We start from the raw sequence: 25,161 nt of genomic DNA, 5'->3' as shown, positions 1-25,161 counted from the left end.
AAGTTGAAGACCAGGGATGGATCATGCCCCTCACTACAGTTAATTGGTTCAAGGGTGGTACCTGACCCAAGCTGAACCGATGAATTCCTTCTCTGGATTTTTTGGGACCAGCTAGAACTCAGATTTGTTTCCTTCTGGTGCCTAAAGTGGTAAAATCTAAAACTCACGAGCGGAGAACAGAGCTGGTTCACATTGAGAGAAATAAAGCCAAGACATAGAGTCAACCTGAGCAGAGGCACCAGAAGCACTGATGTGGCGGGACTTCTGGGTTTGTGCTGCTCGCAAAGTCTGACTGCCTCGGGATCCTTCTTGGGGCCTGGCTGTTCCACAAAAGGGCCCTGGATCTTTCTCATACACTCTCCTTTCCCCCCCACCAGTTACTTTTAGTTGAGTTGAATAAGAGTCCTTATTAGTTTGTCCCTGTTAACAAAATACCTACTTGTTGGGGGGGGAAAAATCCTTCTTAGTATCAGTAATCTGCTGCTAAAATTTTATGATCCGTGTAAGCATGCTGATAATCAAGTTCCTATTATTTTAAATGGGAAACATATGTCACATGACACATCAACCCCAAACGCGTAACCAATTTTTGAAACGTAAGTAAAACTCAATAAAATGTCTACATGTAAGCAATAAACTCTGATGTTTGCTATAAATGCTTACCATGTGACACTCAGCACAAATTAATGTGGCACTTACAAGAAGTTGCTTTATCTACAGTGACATCTTCCACATCCTCTTTGTGGACATTTAGTTGTTCTGCTTTCCAAGCTGTGTGGGATTCTAACATTTGGTTGTGTCTGCAGCAGAAAAATGTAAGAAACGGCTCAAGACATTTCTCACAGATTGTTTTGTTTTGCCAAACCTGTTATATTGAGTTTTGGGGGCATAAATGTAAATGTTACTTACATAAACAGAGTACAGAAAAGTTGGAGTGGCACAGATGCGTTCATTCTGTGTAGTTTGGGCGTTAAAAAAAATAGACATTCTATTAAAAAAAGCAGTGGAAGAAATGTTCTAAGTGAGGATCCTGTATATATGTCAAAACCACATCCCAAACCGAAATTTCCTTCTGCAGGAGAAATGATGAACAGTCTGGAGGGTGCGTTTCCCTACTTTTGTTTCACACGCACCTGTGTGTGTGCACGTGCATGTGTGTGATCACGCGTGCACACACACACGCACACACATCCATCAAGAGGGTGGCCTGGGGTGAGGAACCTGCCTGGAAGAGGTGCTGGAAGATGAGGGCCAGGATTCCAGCATGAGAACGTTGGTGAGCACGGAGCAAGTCCACAGGCCTGGAAGGTTCTGGATGAACACCAGCGGCGCCGGGAAGAGGAGTACTGCGCAGATGCGGATGCCCAGGGTGGGCGTGGCAGGAATGAGCCTTCTGCCCCACAATCGCCGGTGGTCCCGTAGACTGTCTGATAACCTGCGTATAAGGAAGGAAGACAACCGGCCTCCGCTACGACCTCCAGGCCCCGCCCCATGCCCTCCAGACCCCGCCTCCATGCCCTCCAGGCCCCGCCTCCATGCCCTCCAGGCCCCGCCTCCATGCCCTCCAGCCTTTGCTGCAGATTTTCAGCCCTCAGAAGCACCAAGCCCCTGGAGGTTTCCTTTGTGGAACAGTTTCCCGCGCTCCCGACCTTCTCTTAGTGACTAGTCAGCCTGCAGGTACAATGCCCCGCAAACCAGATCACGCCGCTAAACTGGATCAGAGCACCTAGCCCATTTCCTCAATAGGGTTCATCACAGACTGTGACTTTACACTAGCTTGATTATGGTTAAATGTTTATCGTCCCCACCGGAGTGTACGTATCCAGTTTGCTCACTACTGTATTGCCAGCAAAGTGACCAGCACCGGGTTGATAGTCAACACCTATTTGCTGAATTGAAAGAGAGCTTTTTAATGAAATTCTGAACAGAGAGATGACCCAGATACTTCATTTTTAAAAATATTTTTTTAATTTTTATTTTTGAGAGACAGAGCATGAGCAGGGGAGGGGGAGAGAGAGAGAGAGAGAGAGAGAGAGAGAGAGAGAGAGAGAGAGAAAGAGAGAAAGAGAGGGAATTCGAAGCAGGTTCCAGGCTCTGAGCTGGCAGCGCAGAGCCAGATGGCAGGACTCAAACCCACAGACTGAGATCATCACCTGAGCTGAAGGCGGAGGCTTAACCGACTAAGCCACCCAGGTGCCCCCAGATAATTCCCTTTTTTAAATAAAAGTTTCATTTTATTATTTATTTATTTTAATGTTTATTTATTTTTAAGAGAGAGAGAGACAGAGTGAGCAGGGGAGGGGCAGAGAGAGAGGGAGACACAGAATCCAAAGCAAGCTCCAGGCTCGGAGCAGTCAGCACAGAGCTGGATGCGGGGCTCAAACTCAAGAGCTGGGAGATCATGACCTGAGCTGAAGTCAGACGCTTAACCAACTGAGCCACCCAAGTGCCCCATAAAGGTTTCATTTTATGATGATAGAAAATATTTATGGTTAAAAATTTAGAAAACAAAGCAGAATTATCTTTGGAGATTCTCTCAACCTTGCTTATAGCAGCTATAACATAAAATAAAAGAGAAATAGTCCAAATGTCTGTTAATAAGGACTTGGTAAATAAATCATCTGTGATGAACTTATGATCTATCATTATACAAGAAAAAAAGTAACTAACAGATCAATATCATAGTTTGAAAAGAATTATTAGTACATAGGATATTTGAATATTCATGAAAAAATGTGAAAAATGATTCATATAACTTTTAGTGGTATATTTTCATAGGGGAGAGATTTATAGGGATCTTTAATTCAATAATGTTTATATTATTGTTTGATTTCGTTTAAGAAAGAGCTGTGATGGTTTTGTGCTCTGATGGGATAAAATCAACCCTAATGATTTAAAAATGAAGATAAAAGATACACCTGTAAGTTCATCTCAGAGAGGTAGACACTGTTACTGTTTTATTTTTAATGTTTATTTCTTTTGAGAGAGAGAGTGCAAGAGCTCATGTGTTGGGGGGTGGGGGCCAGAGGGAGAGAGAGAGGGAGAGAGAGAACCCAAAGAGACTCCATGCTGTCAGCGCAGAGCTGGATGTGGGGCTCAATCTCATGAACTATGAGATCACTGCCTGAGCCGGAATCAAGAGTTGGAAGCTTAACTGACTGAGTCACCCAGGCGCCCCCAACTGTTGTTACAATTTAGAGTAGATACTATATATATTTTTACTTTGTATATAGACACATGCAGACATTTGTATTTACAACAGTGAGTCCTAAATGTACATCATACCTTGTAGCCTTTTGATGACCTATACCACTTGTGTTTGTTTCAGCACTCGGGTTTGAAGAACTAACAAATATCTATGAGCAGTTGCTTTAATAATTCCAGAGGAAATATTCTAATCTCAGTGAGCTCACAGCCTAGTTAGAAGGAAGGGATGTGGACACATAACTATATTCAAGGGAAGCTACATCTATCTATCTATCTATCGATCTATCGATCTATCGATCTATCTATCAACCAAAAAGGTTGAGATAGCAATTCTGTGTGGATCAGGAATGATACCCAGAGGGGGATGGGCACGATTTAAGTACTTGGAGATAACTGGAGGAGGAAGGACATTGCACATGGGAAGAATAGCATAAGTAGAGGCTCAGTGGTAGGAAAAGACAGGATATATTTGGGAACAGTAGATAGCACAGCTGTGTTGGGACATGGGACACTTACAGAAGAGAATTGGAAGATCAAGCTGGAGGGTAGGTGGGTGCCAGGTCACCCAGAGTCTTGTAAGCCAGATGAAGGTGTTTAGAATAATATCTTCTCCAACAGAAAGACCTTGATTATTTTCAAGTGGAAAGGTGTGCTTGTTTTTTTCTGTTGCTGCTGTGAGGTAGGGACCTGGAAGTCCCAAAGCAAAGGCTGAATCATTTAAGTTTTCACTAACTTGGTTGATTTGGAGAAAGCTGCTCAAAGCTCAAGCTGGGCTATCTCTGGCCATCTGTGTTTCTGCTCCAGGGCTCTGCCTGCTTACAGTTATCTGCCAGAAACATAAGGAACGCATAGAAGCCCAGGTGATCCACAACCAGGAAGAAGAACACGATGTACCCGGGTGTTCGGAGGAGATTATTATAAAAAGGAGGAAGGCAGAGAGAATATGGGGCCACCTCGTGTGTTGTGTTATCAGCCCCTGCCTCACCTCTCCTACTTGGATGCCATTGCCACCTACAGCCACAGCTATGAAGGCCTGCAGCAGCCTCAGACCTCCTCCAGCTCCAGAAGGCACAGGAATGACCCTGGAAGGCTCATTACCCCCATGTCCAGGTATGTTTTTAGGCAGAAACTTTGTGTCCAGGTAGTTATGGAGTCAAGACCTGCCTTGGCCTCCCTATCCCATTGCCTGCTGCCCAATCTCATCTGCTTGGAGAAGGAAGGCTCTGTCCTCCTGCAAATTCCAACTGGCTTGACTTGGACACTGAACACTTGCTTGGAATTGGCCATCCTTTCCCCCGTGGAATGAATCTGTTTCCACTCTTGTCCTTCCAATCTATGCTCCACACAGCAGCTCTAGTGGTCTTTTAAAAACTCATTGATTATATCATGCCCTTCCTCTGCTTCAAGAGGGGACTTTTCTCTGCTCTTGAATTAACATTCTGATGCATGATTGGCTCTTGCCTGCCTTTCCACTTTTTCCTTCTACAGTCTCTTCCTCCTCAGAATGCTTCGCCAGCTTCTGAAGGGCTCTGAGTTCTTCCCACTTCATGGCCACTGGCGATACCATTTCCTAAGGAAGTTCTCCTTTGCCTCTTCAAGTGGTTGCTCTTACTTGTGCTCCAGATCTTGGTTTAAACCTCACCTCTTTAGACAGGTTTTCCCCAACCCCCTATAGCTCTTATTAATTCATAATTTTCCTTATGTACTTTCCATCTCTACTGCTAGGTAATAAAACTCCATCAAGGCAGGAGTCATGCCTGTTATATTTACTCCTGTCTCCCTAGCACCTAGCATGGGGGCTGGTCTAGAGTGAGTACTCAGTGGATACTTGTTCAGTGAGTGGGTGAATGAATTAATGAGCGAATGGATCCTTGGTTTCTCGGTGAATGGATTCCTCTTCTAGAAAGTACACACAGTCCATGTGGCTTTGAGTCATTGCATACTGGCTGGCATTCCCTGATGTTCAGGGTCATGAGCCATCTCAGACTGGCCCAGGGCCTCCTCAGCTTGACCCCTTTTTGCTTATATCACCTTCTGGTTTCTTGGCCCTGGCCACTTCAACCACTGGAACTGGAGGGTCTCTACTGCCCATTTCCTACCCCCTGGTCCCAGCTTGCCTTGGACCTAGGCTCTTTCTGTTTAGACAGGTCCACAATTAGCAGATCCAATAGGGTTAAATAGATATGTTCACAGAGTACCCCAAATCACACTTATAGCAAAATGTGATCTCAAAAGGTATTTATTAATGATTGCCGGTAAAGGTTCAACCCCAGCATGACACCCATTCAATTAAGAGTGATTTATTTCACACTGTGAAAGCAGTATCCAGTAGCCTCATTATTTAATCTTTTGAATTCCAATGACTACGGAATAGTGGGCAGTGGGGGGACAGAGAGGAAGAAGAGCTGACACAAAAAAACCAAAAACCAAAACACACACACACACACACACCCCACAGCTCTGCTGTCAGAATGTCCCCTGACTGCAGGGAGAGGTGACTCCAGACTCTAGCCACCCAGAATCAGCTAATCCACACTCAGAGTAACTAACAGTTGTTCTTTCCCAGGAGAACTAGGAGCTAAGTGCATTTAGACCACATGTTTACCCAGAGTTGTGGTTTTTGGCCTGTTATGATTCACTGTGTGACTTTGGGCAAGTTGTTCCCTGTTTTGAAGGTTCACTTTCCCCATCTGCACTTTTAGGGGGCTGGGTTCTAGAAACTCCTGGCTCTGACCCTGTGAGAGTCCATCTTGACCCATATGCAAGGCTTGAGTCTTGGTTATTGTTCCGTTGCTGTCTTCCTTTCAGGATTAAAGAAAACCCTCCCGTTAAGCACAGGAAATGTCAATTTTATATATATATATATTTGTTTGCTCCTAGAGGCCACTTCTATAGTCAACAGTGTATGGTTGTTTCTCAAACTTTCATACGCATCAGAATCATCCGGATATCTTGTTAAAAGACAGATTGCTGGGGCCCATCCCCAGAGTTTCTGATTCACTTGCTCTGGGATGGGACCCCAAAATTTGCATTTCTAACAAGTTCCCAGGTGACACTGATGCACCTGGACTGGAGACCAACTTTGAGAACTACTTTAGGACACTCAGAAGTGTTGATATTAATTAGGTATGTGTTTCTGAGGGACAGATATCAACATTGGACTAGAGGCTGTCTGAGACCTCAGTGGGACTCACCATCCTACTCTGTTCCAGGCAAGGAGAGGACAAGGTAGCCCTCCAGGGGGCATGGTCCCAGAGCCAGGTATAGGGGCTGGCCACCAGGGCTGCGTCATCATATCCCCATGGTTCATAAAGGGCCCATTAAGTCTAAGGGAGAGGGCACAGGAAATGGGTCTTTGTTGGGTTTAGCAGCATATCGTGGGATGAAAGCAAGGCAGGCCGTTAGCACAAGGCTGCATGGAAAGGTGAAAGGTAGATGTATGGCAGAAATGCTAGGTGCTAATGCCCACTGGTGCCCACTCTGCCTCCTCACTTCCCTGAAGGGTCTCCAAAATCATCTACAACTCACTAAACATTTAGTGAGTGCCTACTGAGTGTTTGCAGCTGTGCAAGGCACTAGGGTACATATTATTGAATAAGAGAGGCAGGGCCCCGTCCTCCTGGAGCCGTCTGCTAGGCAGATGAACAAGTCGCATGTACTCACTGAACGCATGGTGACAGACACTCAGGCCCAGAGGGGGCAGGGCACTTGTCCAAAGTCACACAGCGAGCTGACCTCTGGTCTCCTGGCTCCCACCACAGTGATTTTCCTCTTTTACGCTGCTGCTTCCCTGAGACCGCATAACTTGCTGGTCTTTGCGGTAGCCATGAAGATAATCATGCACGCTGCGCCTTGGTGCAACGATTTTTACCAGGAGTGTAGGGACTCATGCTCCTCCGGGCTCATCAGAATTTCAGGGAAATATAACAAGGAATGTGACTTCTTTGCCATTTAATTAAAAAAATACAGCGGTGATGAATGCCTATTATAAAAAGGTCAAAGGGTCTAGAAGTATATACAGAAAAAAGGAACATCCCTATTTATATCCTCCCCTGCCTCATTCCAATTTCATTCTCTTCCTTCTTTCCTCAAAAGTGGCTACTTTTCACAGTGTGGTGTGCTCACGTCCAGACCTTTTCTATGCATTTGTAAACATTATGTACACTAATTTATAAACATTGTATATATAAGCACTTAAAAGTGAGTTTTAAAATCATATATGTATAATATATTTATTTTTTTTTAGATTTCAAATATACCTTCATTTCTGCTGAAAATGGAGATATTCTTGGTAAAACTTCGGCTACCACACCACCCTTCAGACCAAATTCTGGCACAAGTTAACATAAATAAAACACACCATAAGGTCCTTTACAATTTACAAATGAATATCATATAGATTTTTTACTTAATCCTCAAAGCTATCCTATGAGGTAGACTCAACTGAATGTCTTACGACAGTTTTTCTACAAGAAAACCGGGGCTCATAGAAATTGAGGGAATTGCCCAGTGAACCACAACACCCAAGAAACAAAGCTAGATCTCAAACCCAGCCCTTCTGCCTCCAAATGATTCCCATTGCATTGTGCCCTACACTATGTCCCAGTGGATTTAGCAGGTTTCTTCATTCCAGTGTTGAGCCCAGTGTTGTGAGTATCGTCCATCTCTGCCAAACAGCTCTTAAATAAACTGGCTAAAGCCATTCTGCATTAAGGGTATGGTAGAGCTGGGGCAAAGCATATATAATAGTATTTTTTAAATTGTGTGTGTAAGGTGAAAAGTGGACACTGCTTTTGTGATAGAAACTGCAGAGACAGAAACTGAATAAGCTCTTGGCTGATGGGGCATGACTGAGAGGCCTTGTTCTGGGATGTGCGTAAAGAAAGGTGGCAGGAAACAGGGCAAACCATGGCAGTGGAACTAAAGCAAAGCAAGCCTTGTTTGCAAGGAGGCTTGAAGGCTCTCCCTGTAGCAGAAGTAGTGGGCACAGGGGCGCTTGGGGGGCTCAGTAGGTTGAGTGTCCGACTCGTGATTTTGTCTCAGGTCATGATTCCAGGGTTGTGGGCTTCAGCCCTGCTTGGGGCTCCTCGCTGAGCATGGAATCTGCTTAAGATTTTCTCTCTCCTCGGGGCGCCTGGGTGGCGCGGTCGGTTAAGCGTCCGACTTCAGCCAGGTCACGATCTCGCGGTCCGTGGGTTCGAGCCCCGCGTCAGGCTCTGGGCTGATGGCTCAGAGCCTGGAGCCTGTTTCCGATTCTGTGTCTCCCTCTCTCTCTCTGCCCCTCCCCCGTTCATGCTCTGTCTCTCTCTGTCCCCAAAATAAATAAACGTTAAAAAAAAAAATTAAAAAAAAAAAAAGATTTTCTCTCTCCTCTCCCTCTGCCCCTCCCCCCTGCTTGCATGCACTCTCTCTCTCTAAAATGAATAAGATAAAATAAGATAAAAAGAAGTGGTGGGCACAGTTCACCAGGACACCCACACAGTGCGTGGCCACGAAGCTTATCACCAGCAGACTGAGAGGACCCAGCCAGAGATGGGGATGTGGTCAGAAGGAAGAGAGTTAAGCAGGTATGTTAGGATGAAAATACAGGACAAAAATGGATTGGACAAGAGAATGGGAAGACAAGCCATAGATTGGGAGAAAATATTTGCAAATCACTGAAGAAGGACTGTTACCTACATTAACATTCAACAGTAAAAAAAGCAATCTAATTAAAAAGGCAAAAGACTTGAACCGACACCTCACCAACGAAGACACACAACAGGCGAAAAAGCATATGAAAACATGCTCCACATCATATATCATCAGGGACTTGCAAATTAAAACACTACACACCTGTTAGAATGGTCAAAATCCACCACCCTGACAACATCAAATGCTGGCAAGGATGTGGGGCAACAGGAACTCTCACTCTCTGCTGGTGGGAACGCCAAACAGCACAGCCACTTTGGAAGACAGGTTGGCCGTTTCTTACAAAGCTTACAAAACATTCTTACCATATGATTCAGCAATAATGTTCCTTGGTATTTACTCAAATGAGTTGCAAACTTATGTCAACACAAAGATCTATACATGAATACTTAGAGCAGCTTTGCTCATAATGGCCAAAACTTAGAAGCAACCATGATGTCCTTCAGTAGGTGACTAGATAAACTGTGATACATGCGGACAGTGGAATATTATTCAGCACTAGTAAGAAATGAGCTATCAAACCATAAAAGACATGGGAGAAACTTAAGTGCATATTACCAAGTGAAATCAAGCTGGTATGAAAAGGCTACTTACTGACTGATTCCAACTATACGGCATTCTGGAAAAGGCTAAGCTATGGGGACAATAAAAAGATCAATGTTTGCCTGGGGTGAGGTGAGAGAGGGTTAGGCAGATCACAGTGGGTTTCTAAGACAGTGATACTATTCTGTATGATACCACAGTGGTGAATACCTGTCATGTATTTGTTCAAGCCCACAGAACACACACCACCACGAGCGAACCCTAACATAAACTATGGATTTTGGGTGACGATGATGTGTCAGTGTGGATTCATTGATTGTGACGCACATACCACTCTGGTGGGGGATGTTGATAGTGGAGAGACGTGAGTGTGTTATGGTAGGAGGTATACAGGAACTCTGTACTTTCTGCCCAATACCGCTGTGAACCTAAGACTGCTCGAAAAAAATAAAGTCTATTAAAACAAAACAAAACAAAACACCGAATATTTAAGAAACGTGGACAGGGGGATCATGAACTCTGCAGTTTGATATTATTGATATAAGTATATAACTAGTCAGTCTCACATGGACAGACAATAAGACCCTACAGAGAGCAGACCAGAGAAGTAAGTGGCCATGAGTAAAGGAGGGACAAGAAAAAGGAGTGGCCCTAACCCCTCCTGTCATGGGCTCTATCAGAACACTAGAGACTCGTACTAGGTGGCTGTATGTATTTGTGCTGCTGATAAAATTATGCTAATCAAAAAAAGCGTGTGTGTGTGTGTGTGTGTGTGTGTGTGTGTGTGTGTGTGATTTGTAACCCTCCCCTCCCCCACCCCCTGCCCCCCGGCTTGTGGGGCAATGGAACAGACCCTGACTTGGGAACTCAGTTGCCTGGTCTCCATCGTGGCATCGCCTCTGGTTTCCTGAGGCAGACGAGGTGATGCTAGTGGGCACAGGGGGTGGCTAGTGCCCTCCTCAGTCTCCAGGCTGTGTCTCCGGGCCCCGGCTGGCACAAGCAGAAGCGAGTTCGGTGTGCTGCAGTGACCCTCCTGGATCTGTCGTTCATCCCTATTCCCTTGGCACAGCTGCTAACTCTAGATCTAATTGTACTCAGGGTTCCAGGACAGGAAGCCTGACCTTAACTTAGGGGTGTTCTGGGGACAAGCGATAGAGAGCATTTCCTCTGCCTTTCTCGTGATCTCTTGAGGACAAAGCTTCTCATAAAATGGGTCAGGTTGTGACAGAAGACCCACGGGATGCCAGCACCAGGCTCAGACCTGCCCTGCACAGGCTCTGAGGGAGAAGTGCCTCATGCAACCCTCTCAACGCCTTGGAAAGCAATAGGATTTATTCTCACAATGCTACCTATGGCTCAGAGATGGGACAGTTGGCCCAAGGTCACACAGCTACGGTGGGAATAGCAGAGCCGGGATGGGGGTGAGTGCATGTTCCTGTGGTCTTACACAGGGCATCCTGGAACCTCAGAAAGTCATTCGTTTCAATATTCTCTTCCCTCACATACAATGCTTCAATTGTCCTACTACAGTCCCCCTCTATAGGCAAACCTCAAGCAGACTGGCCCCTTAAACCTTCAAGGACAGATGATAATTTATCTTCCTAAAAAAATCTCTGTCCATAACGCAACCTTCTTTAAAACTCCTTCTAGGATTCCACAGTACTCATTCCCCTAAAAATCTTCCCTTACCTGCAATTTAAGAGATTGATAAAGAGGATGTCGCCTCTGTCCGATCATTCATTTTGCAAACCTATACTGGCTCCTTGTGCCCAGTGATAGGCTTGGGAGGACGCAGCGGTAAATGAGGCCGGGTCATTGTCCTCAGACTGCTTAAGGTCTGAACAGCGAGTCTGATCCATGCTAGAATTAGCTAACCTTTTCAGCAAATAATTGCTATTTGCCAGGCACCATGTTAAGTGCTTTGCATGACTCAACTTAATTGGTCCTTAACAATAATCATCTGAAGTAGAAACTATTATTATCCCCATTTGACAGATGAGAAAATTGAGGCTAAGACAGGTTGAGTAACTTGTCGCAGGTTATATAGCTAGTAAGTGGCAGAGCTGGGATTTGAAGTCAGTTCCATCTGATGCCAAAACCAGTGCTCATTTCCACAATGTGCTACTGACCCAGGCTAATGTCAAACCTGGGATTCTTTGATTCTGCTGGCAAAGACTTGGCCTGTCTTCTTCAGTAGAGGCAGATAATGCTTTATAGGTGTCCTCACTGGCAACACCATTTCTCCAAAGAGTAGCTCAGACGCTACCTCTAATGCAAGCCTTCCCTGTTTTGACCATCTGGAAAAAATACCTTTCTCTTCTGGATCCTTGATTTCACTCATGCCATTCTGTCTGGGATTTCAGCTATGTGTGTACACATCTTCCTCTGTGAGTTGTGAGAGCCTTAGAGGATCGTGTCTCATGTTCATTATTGTAGCCCCATTATGACTGGGTCCTCAATAATGTTGAAAGGATCCCTACAAAGTTATGCTTATGTCAAAAGCATTATCTTCAAGGAACATTATTGTTGCCCATCTCTACACCTCTCTTTGCCTGTCAAAAATGGAGAAGAGCCCAGATTTAGCTACTTGAGCTATTGAAAAGAAGGAAAGAATTCCCACAAAAGTCTCAAGGTACAAGATCCAAGACGCAGGAGCTACTGTTGGGGAGGAAAGGACATTTACAAGATCCCACTGGCCTCCTTAGACAGCAGGAGCCCTGGTGCGAGAGTTGCTGAGCCCTGCCTGGGAGCCCCTGGGACATTCCTTGGGCTGCACCATTCAGGGACTGGCTGCTGGCAGAGGTGCCCCCAGCCCCAGGCAGGTGGATACCTCACTCTTCAGCTCCAAACACTGTGCGTGAGGGGTGGAGAGCCTCCATCGCTTGGCAAAAGCTTGAGCAAGAACAGCCTTGGCGTGTAGGAGCTGCAAGGCCCAGCTCTCAGCTGCCTCAGGAACTTCAGTACAGCTCCACCCCACTGGCCTGGAGTGATGCAGGCTCTGATCCTCAGGAAGAACGAAAGACCAAAAGCACGAATGAGTGGATGAATGCGCTTTTCCTCCACTCCCACAGAGACTTCTCACCACTGCTCTAAGAGTCTGTTCTTTTCCTTCTACCAGTACTGATTGAATGCCCACGTGCCAGGAGCTTTTCTGGGTGCTGAGGATCCCCCGGTCCCAGGCAGTGTGGTGCCTGTTTTCCAGGAGCTTCGTTGGACACCATGAATATTACTCAGGGTTTCTCATAAATAAGTAAAAGTTTCAACTGTGATAAGTGCTCTGAACACTTGAGTGTAATAAAAGCGGTTGGCTCTTGCAACGAGGTCAGCAAAGGTTTTCCCGAGGAAGAGGGAAGTCCTCTGCGTGGCAATATTCTTTTCACCTCCTTGCTCTAATTAAAATGTGGCTCCCCTGAGGTCACCATTTTCTCTGCAGGTCACTGCTTCCAGACAGTTTGCCCTTCACCCCACCTTAGACACCCACTCCCCCCATCATATAGCCTAGGCCTTGTCATCACCGGAGACTACACCACCTTCAAAATCTCTACTGCAAACATCCTATTCTCTAGATGGCTTACCAACTCCTATCGGTCCATCTTCTATCCATGAGTTTGCAGACCGCACCAGATCTTTGACATCAGGGCCCCCAGTCTACCAGTGCTACTCTGCTCCCTATCTACTGCTCGTCCCCTCATACTCTCACTGCCATCTTAACCCAGCTATTAGACAGTCATTGCAGTCACCCCTGCCACTCACTCTTATCCGTCTTATCCCTTTCCTTGTATTGGGTCCAACTTTCAAAGCCATAATACTGGGTAGATGCAACTTCGCCTCTACTTTGAGACTACACCCAAGCAGTTGAATATGGGTTGAGAAATATACACAGATTTGCCAACTGGTTACATCTTAAATTTATGAACACGACCCTCAGGTGGGTCCCAGCACTGTTGGGCAGATCTATGACCTATCTTGTTTCTGTTGCTTTCCCATTCTTCAGGAGGACGGTTTCTTATCTCTTCTCTTGATTCAAACCTCCAGTATTCTCCCCTTTTCACTCTCAGCTGATGACATTGTTTTTATTTCATTGAGGAAATAGAAGCAATCAGAAGAGAACTTCCTTATCCTCCACCCATGAAATCTACCCACTGACCTGTGTCTGAATCATATACCAGGCTTTTCTCCCACAAAAATAGGTAAACTGTCCTCACCTGTCGTTAAGTTCCTTTATCTTGCACACTGATCTCTTCCCCTTCCCTTTACTTAACCAAGAGTTTTGCTCTTGCAATGATCCTTCCTTCTCTCTTGGACCATCAAAATTCCCCTTCCTACTGCATTGTTCCAATGAACATATAAACATAATAGAGTAACTGTTCTCTCATCTCTCTTTTCTCTTTCATAGCACAACTCCTTGAAAGAGGTGTCTCTACTCACCCTCTCCAATTTCTCACTTTCCATTCTCTTGAATCTATTCCAGTAGACTTTGATCCTTATTACTTCATTGAAACTATTCTTGTCAAGGGTAACAATGCCTTGCATTCCAAAATCCAGTGGCTAAACCTGAGTTCTCATCTTGTCTTAGCTGGAGTAGAGATTTCAGTCTTTTTACACTTACAGTTTTCACCACAATGGTGGATAGACTGTAAGTTGCCACCTCTGTTGATATTCACGGTATTCGTGCTCTTGTATATCCCCTCCCCTTGAGTGTGGGTGGGGCCCATGCTTGCTTCTGACTAACAGAATGTGGCAAAGGTGATGGGATGTCACTTTCATGATTACATTATGTCATCTAAGAATTTATATAACCAGCAGACTCTCTCTAGAGTCCTCAAGGCTCAGCTGGCTTTGGAGAAGTGGCATGTTGGAAGGCTCACATGGCTAGGAGCTGAGGGCCAACAAGAAGCCAACTGCCAGTGAGAAGCTGAGGATTTCAGTCCTACAATAGCAAGTAAATGTACCAACAACCCAAGTGAGCTTGGAGGAAGATTCTTTGGCAGTTGTGCTTCCAAATGAGAACACAACCCAGCTAACACCTGACTACAGCCTTGTGAGTTCCTGTAAGCAGAGAACCCAGTTAAGCCACCCCTGACCCACAGAAACCATGAGACAATAAAAGTGTGTTGTTTTAAACCACTAAGCTTGTGGTAATTTATTACACAGCAGTAGAAAGCTGATATAACTGCTTATCTTTTATATGAGGTCGTTGCTATGTTTTTTCCATAATGGCATCTTATATTGGATTTTTTAAAGACTCAGATACAATTTATTTGCTTATCAAACGGGTACCATTCTGTGTCTTCATATGCAAATGGTAACCATAGAACCCTAGGGTCTAAGTGAAGGTCATCGGAAATTACCAAGTATGACCTTGAATGAACACCTTTGTCTCGCAGAGGCTGTTTCCCATGTGTAAATGAATGGGTTGCAGCAGACCATCTCAGAGAAACTCTGAGGTGTGATACATAATGACTCTCTGGCTGACCTTGGGCCCGCCCAGTCATCTTTGGAAGGAGGAAGATTTGGGAGGTGAGCTTCCTTCCCCTGTTCATTTCAGCAGCTAGGGGCGGAAGCCCAGACTGAAAGGGATTTGCTAAGTCAATGGTAGAGCTGGCCTCAGCCTTTTCCTTCGTGCTCCTATGTCAGTGCTTTTTCAGTGGCAACAGGAGGCCCTTCTCTCTTCTCAGCTCTCCCAGGCCCTTTGTTAGCATTGTGAGGTAAAGTCAAGGTCTGCCCACCCTACAGATGGGGCTTTGGGGGTTTGCTCCAGATCTCTCGGACCCTTGCCTGGGTCCAATCCTGGGAATATTCCTTGTCCAATGGTGCCTCTTCCTGCCTTATTTCAGGAGGACCTATCAGTTGGCCTTATCTTGTGCCAAGGAAGCTGTTGGCTGAGTAAAAGGTTAGGAGAAGTTCTGTGGATGAGGGGGAATCTGTAAGCAGGTTTCAGGTAGGGCGGGGGCTATAGCTTTGGAGAACCTGAGCCCAATAAGCTCTTGGAAACTTCCCCCCAAACAACCTTACTTTAAAAACTAATACTCAAAATAAAACATACATGCCCAGGTTTAGACTATTAATATTTTAACCAGAGGATGTATAATAAAAACGGGAGTCTTCTCATCTAACCTTCTCCATGAAAAGTCCCTCTTTCTGTGGCTAAGCTTTTTTAACATCTGTTTTTTCAGTTCTCTAGTTTTCCATCTCTCTATACAATATAATGAGTTTTCAATTTATTAGTACAATGTTAGTGCAAATTTATACCTGTTTTAGTTATTTACCTTTATAGCTTAAAATTCTATAAGCATAGAGATAAATGTATTGTCAATTACAAATATTTGTACTGGTTTTCTATTGCTGTTGCAACAAATTACCACAAGCACAGCGGAGTAAAAGAACACAAACATTCTCGTACAGTTCTGGAAGTCAGAAGTCCTAAAATCAAGATGTTAGCAAAACTGTTCTTTCAGGAGGCTCTAGGGAGTATCGGCTTCCTTTTTCTCCCAGCTTCTAGAGCCTCCCACATTCCCTTGGCATGCAGCTCCTCCTTCCATCTCCAAAGCCAGTAGAATAGCATCTTGCCTCTTCCCTGACCTTCTAGCCTCCCTCCTGTAAGAGCCCTTGCAATGTCACCAGGTGCATCCGGATAATCCAGGATAATCTCCTCATCTCAAAACCCTTACTTTAATCACATCTGCAAAGTCCCTTTTGCTGTCTAAGCGTCGCGGGGATAAGGATGTGGACATCTCTGGAGACCATTACTCTGCCTACTCCATCATACATCCCAGTTTACCTGGAGCAGTCCCACTCTATGCCGATTGTCCTGATGCAAATATTAACAAGGCCCCTTTCATTCTCAAAAGTGTCTCCATTTGAAATTATATCGATACTCTACTTATCCAGCGTTTCCCAGTCTTTTTTATATCATAACATGTAGAAAATAACATTTTCTAGGTCCTCAGGATGAAAGAACAAAGCCTGTTTATGGTTAGAGCTAACTGTCTCAGGAGCTCTAGCCACTTTGGGACCTGCCTGGCTGCTTCAAGGGGCAAGAGTGTCAATACCTCAGCACCCCATAACCCATTTGTGATACCCCATTGGCCATCGCACAGCACTGAGAAAGTCTTCCTTCCATTAAAGCAGTATAATACGTTTAAAGCATGCTCTTGTGATGCCCTCCTGTGTGAGCAGCCTTTGGTTCCAAGGGTCTCACACACGTGCATTGACGCTCCTGTCATCGTAATCCGGGGGGCTAGTGCAGGTTGTCGGACTGATGCACCCCTTGCCATCTTTTCACCTGCGCCTCCCAGGTCTGTGTCTGCAGAATCTTCTGTCCCTCACACACTCTCCCAGGCATCAGAATGCCAATATTGGTGGCACAGCACTCGTCCTGGATTCACAGGAGGGGCTTTTTTTTTTTTTTTTTTTTAATTTTTTTTTTTCAACGTTTATTTATTTTTGGGACAGAGAGAGACAGAGCATGAACGGGGGAGGGGCAGAGAGAGAGGGAGACACAGAATCGGAAACAGGCTCCAGGCTCTGAGCCATCAGCCCAGAGCCCGACGCGGGGCTCGAACTCACGGACCGCGAGATCGTGACCTGGCTGAAGTCGGACGCTTAACCGACTGCGCCACCCAGGCGCCCCTCACAGGAGGGGCTTTTGAAGCACTCGTACATTTTTTTCTCTGGGACTCCGGAGCGCCTAAGTGTCTTAGCTTTGTAACATACTCTTCTTTCTTTAAACGTACTCCATTTGCCGCAGAAATACTCGCGGTAAAACATCTTATCATTATCACTGCCTTTCAGATCATGATAAAAATCACAACAGCTTGGCCAAGAGGCACATTATAACGGGTCGATCTGGCACCAGCACTTTTCCTATGTACTTGAGCCGGTATTTGCTTCCTTAGCAGGGTCTTTGCTTTAAATTGCTGCTTTTCATTTCCACTCTGTTCCTAATTTATTTTGCAGGATGCACTCTCCCTAGTCCTCAGCATGTGGTGTCATGATGGTGTTCAGCCTTCGTTATAGGAATATTATGTCTTCCAATACCCATGCCCAAACTGAGGATTTTAGAATTCATTTTTCAGCACTTGTGCCGCTTCATGAATCCTTGAATTGTATCGTTATGGCTTACAGAATGTTTTAAACTATACTAATGATGAATGCTCACGCTACAGCTAATAACTACTCAGACCTCTCACACAAGTGCCATGTGACCAGGGCATTTCTCTCTGTATTCTCACAGAAGGACCAGGTGGGCACTTCTGTGTCCCAGCCAAAGTGGCCGCCGTATGGAAGTTATAGTGTAGCACAATTCACTGTGCCCTTCTGAGCATCAGTCTGGCTGTTATGACATACTTTGTGAAATTTTGAATTTGGGTGGGATTCTAAAGGCTGTAAATTCTGCATACAAAGTGGATCTTTACTAATATTTTTATATCACACTACCTTAAATTCACGTAACTCATGTGCATACAGACTGTGTCGTGTGCATATGCACCCTGTTTTTTTTTTTTTCTTAACAAAATGTAATCATTCTCTATATGTTATTTTGTTACCTTTGTATGATGTGGCGGCCAAGGGCTCCGAAGCAAGGGCTCTTTGCTAGAGCAAAGGGACACATGACCTGTGTGAGACTCTGGGTGCATCGCTCCTCCTCTCGGGGCCTTGGTTTCCCCACCAAAGGATAGGGGGCTGGACTCACTGATCCTAGAGGCCTGCTCCTGCCATTGTCTTCCTGGTCTTGTAGAAGGCAGCTCTACTCTTCCTGTGGTTCAGGCCAAAGTATTTATCTCCTCTCTCTCATACTCCATTTCCTTCCATCGACAATTAACATTTCCAATCTACCATAAAACTATTTTTCAGAAATTGACCACTTCTCACCATCTTTACTGTGCTTATTCTTGTCAAATCATCATAATCTTATTCCAGATTATAGAAACTGCCTCCTGACTGGTCTCCCCTTTCTGCCCATTCCTAAATCAACCCAATAGGCAGAGCATCCTGTTTTTTTAAAAAAAAATTTTTAACGTTTATTATTGACAGACAGAGAGAGACAGAGCATGACCATGGGAGGGGCAGAGAGAGGGGGAGATACAGAATCCAAAGCAGGCTCCAGGCTCTGAGCTGTCAGTACAGAGCCCGATGCGGGGCTCGAACTCACAAACCACCAGACCATGACCTGAGCTGAAGTTGGATGCCCAACCGACTAAGCCACCCAGGCGCCCCCAGAGCATCCTTTTAAACCCAAGTCAGATCATGGCATTCATCTGCTCAGACTCCTCCAATATCTTCCCATCTCACTCAGAGTAAGAGCCAAAATCCTTAAAATGGCTCACAGAGCTTTATACAGTTTTCGCCCACTTGTGCTTGCTCTGACCTAATTTACTTCTCTTGCCGTAGCTCATTCTGCTACAGCCACACTGACCTCCTTGTATTTATTTAATTCTAATATAGTTAATGTACAGCGGTATATTAGTCTCAGGTGTACCGTATAGCGATTCAACACTTCCACACATTACTCAGTGCTCATCATGATAAGTGTGCTCTTAATCCCCTTTTCACACCACCCCCCCCCCACCTCCCCTCTGGTAACCATCAGTTTGTTTGCTATAGTTAGGAGTCTGTTTCTTGGTTTGTCTCTTTCTTTCTTTGTTCATCTCTTTTGTTTCCTAAATTGCACATATGAGCGAAATCATATGGTACTTGTCTTACTTATTTCACTTAACATTATATCCTCCGGGTCCATCCATGTTGTTGCAAATGGCAAGATTTCATTCTTTTTCGTGGCTCAGTAATATTCTGTTACATATACATACCACATCTTCTTTATCTATTCATCTGTCAATGGACACTTAGGCTGCTTCCATAATTTGGTTATTGTAAATTATGTTACAATAAACACAGGGGTGCAAATATCTTTTTGAATGAGCGTCTTTGTATTCTTTGGGTAAATACCCAGTTGTGGAATTACTGGATCATATGATAATTCTATTTTTAATTTTTTGAGGAGCCTTTCACAGTGGCTGCACCAGTCTGCGTTCCCAACAACAGTGCGAAAGGGTTGCTTTTTCTCCACATCCTTGCCGACAGTTGTTGTTTGTTGTGTTTTTGATTTTAGCCATTTTGATAGGTGTGAGGTGATATCTCATTGTGGTTTTGATTTGCATTTCCCTGATGATGAGTGATGTTGAGCATCTTTTCATGTGTCTGTGGGCCATCTGTATGTCTTCTTTGGAGAAATGTCTGTTTTATGTTTTCTGCCCATTTTTAAATTGGATTATTTTTTTATGGTGTTGTGTTGATAAGTTCTTTATATTTTTGAATACTAATACCTTATTGAACATATCATTTGCAAATAGCTTCTCTCATTCACTAGGTTGTCTTTTAGTTTTGTCGATTGTTTCCTTTGCTGTGCAGAAACTTTTTATTTTGATGTAGTTCCAATAGTTTACTTTTGCTTTTGTTTCCCTTGCCTCAGGAGACATAACTAGAAAAATGTTGCTATAGCTGATGTCGGAAAAATTACTGCCTCTGCTCTCTTTTAGGATTTTGATAGGTTCAAGTCTCACATTTAGCTCTTTAATCCAGTTTGAGTTTATTTTTGTGTATGGTATAAGAAAATGGTTCAGTTTCATTCTTTCCATGTAGCTGTCCAGTTTTCCCAACACCATCTGTTGAAGAGATTGCCTCTTTCCCCTTGCATATTCTTGCCTCTTTGTCATAGACTATTTGACCATATAATCATGGGTTTATTTCTGGGCTCTTTTTTTTTTTTTAATTTTTTTTTAACCTTTATTTATTTTTGAGACAGAGAGAGACAGAGCATGAACGGGGGAGGGTCAGAGAGAGAGGGAGACACAGAATCTGAAACAAGCTCCAGGCTCTGAGCAGTCAGCACAGAGCCCGATGCGGGGCTCGAACCCCCATACCGCAAGATCGTGACCTGAGCCGAAGTCGGCCGCTTAACCGACTGAGCCACCCAGGCGCCCCTCTGGGCTGTTTACTCTGTTCCATTTGTCTGTGTGTCTGTTTTTGTGTCACTACCAGACTGTCTTGATGACTACAGCTTTGCAATGAATCTTGAAATCCGGGATTGTGTTGCCTCAGGTTTTGTTCTTCTTTTTCAAGGTTGTTTGGCCATTAGGGGTCTTAGGAACTGCATTAAATCTGTGGATTGCTTTGGGTAGCACGAACATATTAGCAATATCTGTTTTCCCAATACGTTAGCATGGAATATCTTTCCATTTGTTTATTGCCATCTTCAGTTTCTTTCATCAGTGCTTTATAATTGTCAGAGTTCTTTTACCTCCTCAGTCAAGCTTATTCCCAGCTATTTTATTGTTTTTGGCACAATTGTAAATGGGATTGCTTTCTTATCTTCTCTTTCTGCTATTTCATTATTAGTAACAGATTTCTGCGTATTGATTTTGTATCCTTACTGAATTCACCTATCTGAATGAATAGGCCTTACTGAACTCACCTATCAGTTCTAGCAGCTTTTTGATGGAGTTTTTAGGGTTTTCTACATACAGTATCATGCACACACTGACTACCTTTTAATTCTTCAAATAGGCTAGGCACATTCCCTCCTGGGCCCCTAGAACATGCTATTCCCCCTGCCCAGAATGCTCTTCTCAAAGAAGTCCACAGGGATTGTTTCCTCCCCTATTTTAGGACTTTGTGGAGATATCACCTCTCAGTAGTATATTCCTGACTATTTAAAAAGGCTTCAATCCCTCCTCTCTGCCTCTAGACTCCCTCTCCCACTTTCCTGATTTTCCTCCACAGCAGGTACACCCGCTGACATGACATGGATATTACTTATTTATTTTTGTTCTCTTCCCTCCCTAAAATGTTTCACAAGGGCGGGGACTTTTGTCTATTGTGTTCACTGTTTTAGGCCCAGTGCCTGGCACATATAATAAATATTCATTAATGAAAAAGAACCAATTTCTTCTTTACTTTCATCTTCTTACTCTTCTATTTGATTCTTCATTTTTGTTATTACATTCTTAATTTCCAAGAGCTGTTTTTTTCCCCTAACAATATTTTTTAAAAGCAGTATTTTTGTTGTTGCTATCGTTGTTATGTCATGATGGCAACATCTTGTCTCTCTGAGGATATTTGGCTGCGTGTTTGTTTTTTGCATGGGCATGGTCTCCTCCAAAAGGCTTCATGTGTTTGTGCACTTGGTTATTCTTTTGTCTTGGAGGTTTTCCCAGATGTCTTGTAATCTCTTTACAATTTTTAAATGAACCTTTAGGAGTACAATTTATATACAATCAGGTTAACGTATTTTAGGTTCCCTCCCCACCCCCCCCCCCACCCCCCTGGCCCATGTGGCTCAGTTGGTTAAATGTCTGACTTTGGCCCAGGTCATGATCTCACAGTTTGTGAGATCGAGCCCTGCATTTAATAAGTATTTAATTTAATAAGTAAAAAAATAACCCCACATAACCAGCATCCCAATCAATATACAGAATGTTAGCATTACTCCAGAAAGCTGTGTCCCTTTGCAGCCAATCCCCACATGTTTCTTTGACACATGTCAAGAAATCATTGTTCAGCTTTCTGTCACTAGATTTGGTTTTGCCCATTCTTTACATTTATATAAACCGAATCATATAGTATGCAGTTTTGTGTGTATGGCTTCTTCCACTTAGCCATAATGAGATTCATCCACATTTTTGCATGTATCAATAGCTCCTTTCTGCTCTATATGCCACAGTTTGTTTACCAATTCACCTATTGATAAGTGTGTGGGTTGTCACTGATTTAGCTTTATTAAGGTATCTGCTGTGAAAATTTGAATACAAGTCTGTGGGGACCACAGCCTGGACCCGGGTGAGGCAAGACAGGAAGCCTAGGTCACAAAATTTAAGGAGGCACCCGCTCTTGTGTTCATGTAAGTGCCAACCCTGCGCCTGTACAATCCTAAAAGTGAGTGCCTCTTTAAATGTCCCATCTGCGGCACCTTGCTTGCCTCCCCCTAGTCGAGGCCCTGGTGTGGATAAACACTTTTATTCTCCCTGGGTCAATACCTAGGAGTGGAATTGCTGGATCACAGGACATGTGTTTAACTTCATAAAAAACCATCAAAACAACTTTCCGAAGCGGTTGCATCACTGTCCACTCCCCCCAGCAGTGGATGAAACTTCCAGTTGTTTTACATCCTCAACAACAAGTGTATTTCCAGTCGTTTCTGTTTCATTGCCATAGACCAATTGCTTCCTGCAAATATGGCTCATCCCTGTGCTTCTTGCTGTTATCTTTATCTTCCTGGCTTCCCGGATCCAAACCAGATTCAGGAGAGCTTTTGTTGACTCTTGCTGAACTGTTTCCACACCCATTGTTGCAAACAAAACAAATAGAGCCGAGCAGCTCTAAGTGAGCTCTTCCTCTTCAGGAAGAGCGTTTTCACTGTCGCATTCCTGAGATCTGTCCCCACTGGGTCCCTTTGCTTCTCTTTGAATTTCTTTTCCATTTTCCTTTATAGCTTCTGTCTGATCTCAGCGCTTTTGTTAGCCCTTACACATATTTCGGGATCTGTGGATTCTATCTTCTCCCTTTGCTGAAAATAGAGTTTTCAGAGTTTTTACGTTTTGCTTTTGCATAGTTTTCGAGGAGTAAAAGAGTCAAAGTGCTTTTTTATGTATACTTCCATATATTTTTAAAAATATTTTTTAAGTGTTTATTTATTTCCGAGATAGAGAGCGAGAGAGAGCACAAGCAGGGGAGGGGCAGAGAGAGGGAGACACAGAATTTGAAACGGGCTCCAGTCTCTGAGCTGTCAGCACAGAGCCCGACAATGGGCTCAAACCCACAAACCGGGAGATCATGACCTGAGCCAGAATTGGATGCTTAAGCAACTGAGCCACGCAGGTGCTCCTATTTATGCATCCATATTGAACAGTGAATCTTCATTTATACTTCTGAGTAAACTGTGGAAGCAGAGGTGGGGATTTGTATAGTTGGGAAAAGTTCTCTGGGAATGACAAGGAGATGTAATTGTGTTAATTTCTTTTCTTTTTAATTTTTAATTTTTTAATGTTTATTTTTGAGAGAGAGAGAGAGAGAGAGAGAGAGAGAGAGAGAGAGTGCAAGTGGGGGAGGGGCAGAGAGAGAGAGGGAGACACAGAATCCAAAGCAGCTCCAGGCTCTGAGCTGTCAGCACAGAACCCAACGCGGGGCTTGAACTCATGAGCCATGAGATCATGACCTGAGCTAAGTCAGACGCTTAACCGACTGAGCCACCCAGGCGCCCCATAACTGTGTTAATTTCTAATTATGACTGCATAATGATAAGCTTGATAGAATCCTAACAGTATCTGAAAATGATGCAAAGGTCTTTCTAATAAGAGTGTGGTAGCCAGATATAAGAAAGAATCCTTATTATAGTCAGTGCCTCCCAGGAGCCAATTGGGGAAGGCAAAGTCCCCCTTGCATCAGTAATTCCAACAGGGAGCTCTTTGGTTCTCTTAAGATCGGGCTTTCTTGACCATGACATCAGAAGGAGCCATAGAATCAAAGAAATTCGAGACCTGGAGGTAACCTGGGCTCAGAAGCATTCCAAGCACAGTTTCTGGCACTGATCAGTCAATAAATTGCTGGGTTCTTCCAGGGATGAGATGAACTCACTGACCTTGCTATTTTGAATTGAGCACGAACCTGCATTCTTTTCTCTTTCCCTGGTGAAATGAACCAACTGGGGTAGACATTTTAAAAAATATGGTGGGGTGAGGGGCACCTGGGTGGCTTAGTCGGTTAAGCATCCGACTTCAGCTCAGGTCATGATCTCATGGTTTGTGAGTTCAAGCCCCATGTCTGGCTGTGTGCTGACAGCTCAGAGCCTGGAGCCTGCTTCAGATTCTGTGTCTCCCTCTCTCTCTGGCCCTTCCCCACTTGTGCTCTGTCTCTTTCTGTCTCTCAAAAATAAATAAATGTAAAAATAAATAAATAAATAAATAAATAAATAAATAAATAAATAAAATATGGTGAGGTGCCTGGGTGGCTCAGTTGGTTAAGTGACTGACTCTTGCTTTTGGCTCAGGTCATGATCTCCTGGTTTGTGAGATCAAGTCCCATGTCAACACAAAGGCTTCTTGGGATTCTTTCTCTCTCCCTCTCTCTCTGCCCCTCCCTAGCTTGTGCATTCTTTCTCTCTCTCTCTCAAAATAAATAAATAAACATTAAAAATATATATATGGGTCATAGAACATACAAAGGCTTTAAATATATATATAAAGTAATATATGTTTATGAAATAATTGAGACAGTATATATAGATAGTTAAGAGTAAGAGTCTTAAGCAAAACAGTAAGTACTGTTATTCATGATTCTAGATTTTAACGCCACAAATCTGTGTATGTCTCTCTGTATAAATATTTCTATAAACGCATAGTATAGTGTATGGAGAACAATACTCACATGCTGGCAACTGTAAGTCTTTGGAGGAAAAGCATGAATTTGAGAGCAGGGAAATTTTCACTGTTTATATATCTATATATTGTCTAACATTTCTAATAATAACAATATATTAATATATAATTTCTACTATCTTAACAGTTTTATGGAGGTATAATTTACATAACAATAAACTGCACATATTTTTAAAAATTTATTTTTAAACTGCATGTATTGAATGTGTATAATTTGATAACTTAAAATCCATATTCACTTATGAAACCATCAGCACAATCAAGGTAGTGAAAATATTTGTCACCTTGA

At 43.8% G+C, this 25,161-nt stretch overlaps 1 protein-coding gene across 1 annotated transcript in view; it reads left to right on the top strand.

Annotated features, from left to right (window-relative positions):
* The first annotated feature begins 15,197 nt into the window (after window positions 1–15,197).
* Window positions 15,198–25,161, top strand: part of SLC36A1 (solute carrier family 36 member 1) — a 167,523-nt gene continuing 157,559 nt past the window's right edge. Inside the window, exon 1 of the mRNA XM_045036611.1 lies at window positions 15,198–15,334. The gene's annotated coding sequence lies outside the window, so the exon portion shown is untranslated. The remainder of the gene's footprint in view (window positions 15,335–25,161) is intronic.

Source organism: Felis catus, chromosome A1 (genome assembly GCF_018350175.1).
Source record: "Felis catus isolate Fca126 chromosome A1, F.catus_Fca126_mat1.0, whole genome shotgun sequence".
Taxonomy (NCBI): Eukaryota; Metazoa; Chordata; class Mammalia; order Carnivora; family Felidae; genus Felis; species Felis catus.
Note: the sequence above shows the minus strand (reverse complement) of the source record. Positions and strands in the feature narration are given on the sequence as shown.